The sequence below is a fragment of the Antechinus flavipes genome, chromosome 1 (genome assembly GCF_016432865.1).
Source record: "Antechinus flavipes isolate AdamAnt ecotype Samford, QLD, Australia chromosome 1, AdamAnt_v2, whole genome shotgun sequence".
NCBI lineage: Eukaryota > Metazoa > Chordata > Mammalia > Dasyuromorphia > Dasyuridae > Antechinus > Antechinus flavipes.
In genome coordinates this window covers 450,667,862-450,673,861 of record NC_067398.1, presented here as the reverse complement: position 1 = coordinate 450,673,861, position 6,000 = coordinate 450,667,862, and positions in this window count along the sequence as shown.

Here is a 6,000-nt window from a genome sequence, read left to right as displayed (position 1 = left end):
AAACCAAAACTATTACTGTTCAGTTTTTTCAGTTGTGTCTGACTCTTCCTGACCCCATTTGGGGTTTTCTTGGCAAGGTATTAGAATGATTTACCATTTCCTCCTCCAGTTCATTTTACAGATGAGGAAACTGAGGCAAACAGGACTGAGTGATTTGAATTCAGGAAAAGGAGTTTTCTTGACTCCAGGCCTGGCACACTACCCATTGCTGCCTTAGAATCATTAAGGGTGATAGAAAAGTGTCATAGTTGCCCTCCCTTCTAACTAATAGAGAAAGAAAAGAAAGCTCAGAAATTTTATTCTCATTGGGAGCCACAAAATACCTGGTGAAGATAAATATTCTCCTTCCCTTTCCTTAATAATTAGGTAATAGGAATTCTACTTAAATTGGTTTCTAAAGACTAGTTTTAGGAAGAACACAGATAATATTTTACAATTCTTTATCTCTCTATTCTTCCAAAAGTGATTGAACAGATTTTTTCCAAGTTAATATAAAACCTCCATTTTCCTTGCTAACTGAAAATTATGTTAAAATATAGTGTGATACAAAGCTAGACTAGGAGCAAGAATTTTTCAGGCAAGTATGTATCAAATAGGTTAATTTGCTGATCAAGTATGTATGTATTCATCCCTTCTCATTCTAACTTCTGCTCTCTCTTCTTCCTTCTAGTACCAGCTAAAATTCCATCTTCTAATTCACTTTGATCTCAGAATTTTCCTTTTTTTATTTCCAATTTATCCTATAAAATTGTAAGTTTTTATTGTCGAATCATTTCAGTTGTATCCAATTCTTTGTGACCCCATTTTGGGTCTTGGCAAAGATACGGGTGTGCTTTGCCATTTCCTTCTCCAACTTATTTTATAGATGAAGAACTGAGGCAAAAAGAATTAAGTGACTAGCCCAGCTAGTGTCTGAGGCTAAAGTTGAACTCATGAAGATGAATCTTCCTTTCTCTAGCATCAGTGTTCTATCCACTGAGCCACCAGGCTGCTTTTGGTAATAAATAGTTAACAATTACTTATTAAGTGCTATATATCAGGCATAATGCTAAGTGATGAGGATACAAATACAAGCAAAAAAAAATCCTATCCTTAACCCTCATAGAGCTTACATTCTAATTGGGAAAGACACCATGGGAGTTAAAAGATGGTAGTAGAGGCTCTGCAGAAGTATGGTGGGAAAATCTTTTAAAGACAGGAACAGCCAGGAAGGGAATGGGCATAGCTGGTCATGGAACTCAAAGGAATGCACCATTGGGAGAAGGGGACTAGTATTGCATAAAGCTATCTTGTTTGTATATAGTTGTTTCATGTTGTCTTTCCCATTAGACTTTGAGTTCCTTGAGTATAGAAAAAACAAAATAGTTTTGTTTGTTTTGTAGCTTCTTTCTATCTTCAGTGTAAGTACAGTGGCTGACACTTAATAAATTCTTGTTGACTTAATAAAATCTTGTTGATTTTTTAAACTTAATGTATAATAGCAGCAGTATATACACCCTGGCTTGAAGTCATTTTAGAGCCAGTTTTAGAAATCAGATATAGCGAGCAGTAAGGTTGTACAGTGGATAGAGCAGCAGTCCAGTGATCAGGAGGACCAGAGTTCAAATCTGGCTTTAGCTGCTTGACACCTTCTAGCAATATGACCCTAGGCAAGTCACTTAACCCTAATTGTCCAAACAAACAAAACCACCCAACCTGGTTGGACTTTAAAAATTCAGAAGCCTTTGTCAAAATGTCATGTCCTACTAGAAGGGGCTATAGACTTAAAGTCAGAGAACCCAGATTTTAATCCTATCTGGCACTGAGGCTTAGGTAAGTCATGGAACCATCTACAAAATGAGGAGATTAGACTAGGTCCATTTTTAAACTATCTGATTTAAAGTAAAATTTTACACAAATACAGGAATGTGTTTTTGCTTAATCTGTAATTAACACCATGATCTTCATACCCCTCTTCTCCTGTTTCCACACCTTTCATTCTCTTCCCCTAAACCCCATTCATGTGCTTGGTGGTCACTGTCATTTATACACAATAGATGACTAACATTCATTCTTATACAGGGCCAGTTAATAGACTGCATCAGTAAAGATCGGTTTAAGATAGAAAATGAAGACTTTATGCAAAATTATCTTTACTGTTTATGTAATCTCTCTTGTTAAGTGTTTATTTTAGGGAGAGGAGATGGACATTGATGGACAACACCAGTGCAGATCACAAGTCCTTCTTGTTATCACATCCTGTTTAATTCTAGTCTTTGTCTTCTATAAATTCACCATAGAGTAGTGGTTCTCAAATTTTTTAATCTCACTACTCATTGGCAGTCTTAAAAGTTATTGAGAACAATCAAAAAGCTTTTATTTATGTGGAATATAGCTATCAATATCTAGCATATTAGAAATTAAAACTATTCAAAATTTAAAGATATACATATTAATTTATTTTAGGCACTAGGTGATACAGTGTATAGAACTCTAGGCTTGGAGTCAGGAAGAACTGCGTTCAAATAATGGCCTCAGACACTTACTAACAGTGTTGTTTAACCCACTTGTCCTCAATTTTTTCATTTATAAAATGAGTTGGAGAAAAAATGGCAAACCATTCTATTATTTTTGCCAAGAAAACCCAAAAGAGAGTCACAAATAGTTAGACATAACTGAAAATGACTAAACAGCAGTAGCAACATTCATTTTAAAATAACAATAATAATCCTGTAATATGTTAACATATTTTTATGAAAAATAACTATTTTCTAAAATAAAAAAAATTATTGAGCAGAGTGGCATTTTTCTATATATCTTTACAAATTGAATGTCTGCCTTGATTGAAAACAGCTGGATTCTCATATCTGCTTCTGCATTCAATCTCTTGCAATATGTTGTTTTGTTTGAAGTAAATGAAGAAAATGTGACCTCACACAGCTAAGTAGTTGGAAAAAGGAGGAATATTTTAATAGGAAAATAGCTCCTAAATATTATTATGAAAATAGTTTTGACCTTGTAGACCCCTTAAAAGGGCTTTGGGGACCCCTAGTGATTCATGGACCACACTTTGAGAACTAGTGATAAAGAAAATTCATCCCTTTTGGAAACCATTCTCTGAGTCTACCAATCCATTAAAAGCATTAATGTAACTAATCTATGATGCCTCATTTTTGCCATATGTCTGATTGGTTTTTTAAATCATTAACATATAAGTCCATTGGATTTATAGCTGGAATGAATCTTGGAGATTCCTTTAGTCTAATCCCTTAATTCTATGCAGGATGAAACAGGCCCCTAGAAAGGAAATCACTTTTCCAGTTCACACACCCTCACTAGAACCTTCAGATCAGTTTTAGCATGCAAGGTGGCCAAATGTTGACTCACCTGTACTGAGTTCTTCTCTGTTGTTATGACTATCATCTAGGTTATTTATAATTAAATTTTATTTTATTTGGTGTTATGGTAATCCAGTATTTATATCCACTTGACCTTACCAGAGATTTCAGGGTTTAAAGAAATATAAAGTTAAAACTATACATGTTGGCACTGGGGCAGGATTCACAAAATGTGCCTTAAATGTTCAACTTTTCAGACAAAAAATAGCTTGCTATTTTAATTAATTGTACTTGGCAAACAGGTACAAAGCTCAGCTCTTTGTATTCTGCTATGGCTCTAGGGGATGGGTTTTTGCAGCAGGAAGGAGACTGTGATCAATTGAAAAAGTAGGCAATTTCCTGATAGAGACAGAAACATCTTAATCTTTGGATTCATTTACCCACAACTATCAGTTACTAACAAGTTAAACCTGAAATAATATGATTAATAGCAACATTCCAATGATATATATTTTTTTTTTTTTTGGTGAGACAATAGGATTAAGTGACTTGCTCAGGGTCACATAAATAATAAGTGTCTAATGTCTGAAGCCAAATTTGAACACTCAGCGACTCCTGACTCCAGACTGGTGTTCTATCCACTGTACCATCTCACTGCCTAATAATATTCAATTTTAGTCATCTGTAGAAGTCTCCTTGACAAAGAGAGCCCTGAAACTCTCTGAAACTACTCAAAGAAGAGATTCTCCTTGAACCCTGCCTCTGTAAAAGACCCTGCCCAAGGAAAACAGGACAAATAGCTTCATTCTGTTATCTAGAGGAAGCTAGTTAAGTCTTGAGCTGGAGAGTTCCACTCTATAGAATTAAAGATTAGCCCAGAGACTCATTCAATTAGCAGATTTTCCAGCTCAGACCATACCCAGCCCCCATCAAGAGCAATCCCCAGGACTTCCGGTTAAGATGGCGGAGAGGAGGCTCACAGCTGCATAAGCTCCACGCTTTCTCTCACTATCCACTTCATTACAAGCCTCTGAATCAATGCTTGACTGAAAAAAACCCACATATAGTTACCAAGAGAAGCCATCCTTGAGATCCGCCAAGAAAGGTCTGTCTTTACTAGAGGGCTGGGGCGGTTTTAGATCGGGCGCAGGCTGAGGGCAGCGGCAGTGAGAGCACGGGAGCAGACTGGAGAGGGGGTGGGGAGTGATCGCAGCCGTCTCTGTGGGGAGAGCTTCGCTACAGGTTTGGATACTTTGCTCCGGCAGCAAGTCAGCAGCCCAGCAGAGAAGCTAAAAACACCGGGGCTGAAGAATACAACCCGAAACAGCTGGAGTCTCTCGGGACCTGGCCGCCCTCCCCTTCCCCCCCCCCCCCCCCCCCACAGTGACTCAGCACGCTTTGGGATCTCAGAGCGCACGCGCAACACAGTCCTGCTAGTGCCTCACTGCTGCCCCCTGCAGTCTGTAGAGGAAGCTCGATAACACACCCAGCCCCCCCCCCCCCCCCCCCCCAAAGAAAGACTCCAGTTTTTTCTGTTTTTCTTTGGTAGTTTGTCTTTGATTATTAGACAGAATGAGCAAGAAGCTGAAGAGGACTTTAACCCTTGACAGCTTCTATACAGATAGAGAGCAGACTCTAAATCCTGAGGAGACTAAAAACAGACAGTCTCCAGGTGAATCCCCAAAGGAGGAGATCATCTGTTCCTCAACACAGATGAACCTCATAGAAGTGATTAAAAAGGCTCTCACAAGGGAGCTAGAAGAAAAAGGGGGAAAGCAGAGTGAGACTTGGCAAAAGGAGAGGGAAGATTGGGAAAAGGAGAGGGAGGCTTGGCAAAAGAGCCTGGAGAAAGTTAAAGAGAGAGTGGATAAAGAAGTAAAATCCTTGAAAAATAGGATTAGTGAACTGGAAACAGAAAACAGCTCTCTAAAAAACAAAATTGGCGAAATGGAAAAAAATTCCACAGAACAAAAGAACTCAATTGGACAATTAGAAAAAGATTTTTAAAAAGTGAGTGAAGAGAATACTTCACTGAAAATCAAAATTGAACAAGTGGAATTGAATGACTCGAGGAGACAAGAAGAATCAGTCAAGCAAATCCAAAAAAATCAAACAATGGAGAAAAATGTGAAATACCTTCTGGGGAAGACAATAGACCTGGAAAACAGATCCAGGAGAGACAATCTGAGAATCATTGGACTCCCAGAAAAACATGATGAAAAAAAGAGCCTGGACACTATTTTCCAGGAAATTATCAAAGAGAACTGCCCAGAAGTCATAGGAACAGAGGAAAAAATAAACAGTGAAAGGATTCATCGATCACCCACTGAAAGGGATTCTAAAATCAAAACACCAAGGAATATAGTGGCCAAATGCCAGAACCCTCAGATGAAGGAAAAAATATTGCAAGCGGCTAGAAAAACCCAATTCAAGTATCGAGGAGCCACAATAAGGATCACCCAGGATCTGGCAGCATCCACATTAAAAGATCGAAGGGCCTGGAATATGATATTCCAAAAGGCTAAGGAACTTGGTATGCAACCAAAAATAGCTTACCCAGCGAGAATGAGCATCTTTTTCCAGGGAAGAAGATGGACATTCAATGAAGTATGCGAATTTCATCTATTTCTGATGAAAAAACCAGAACTTAACAAAAAGTTTGATCTACAAATATAGAACTCAA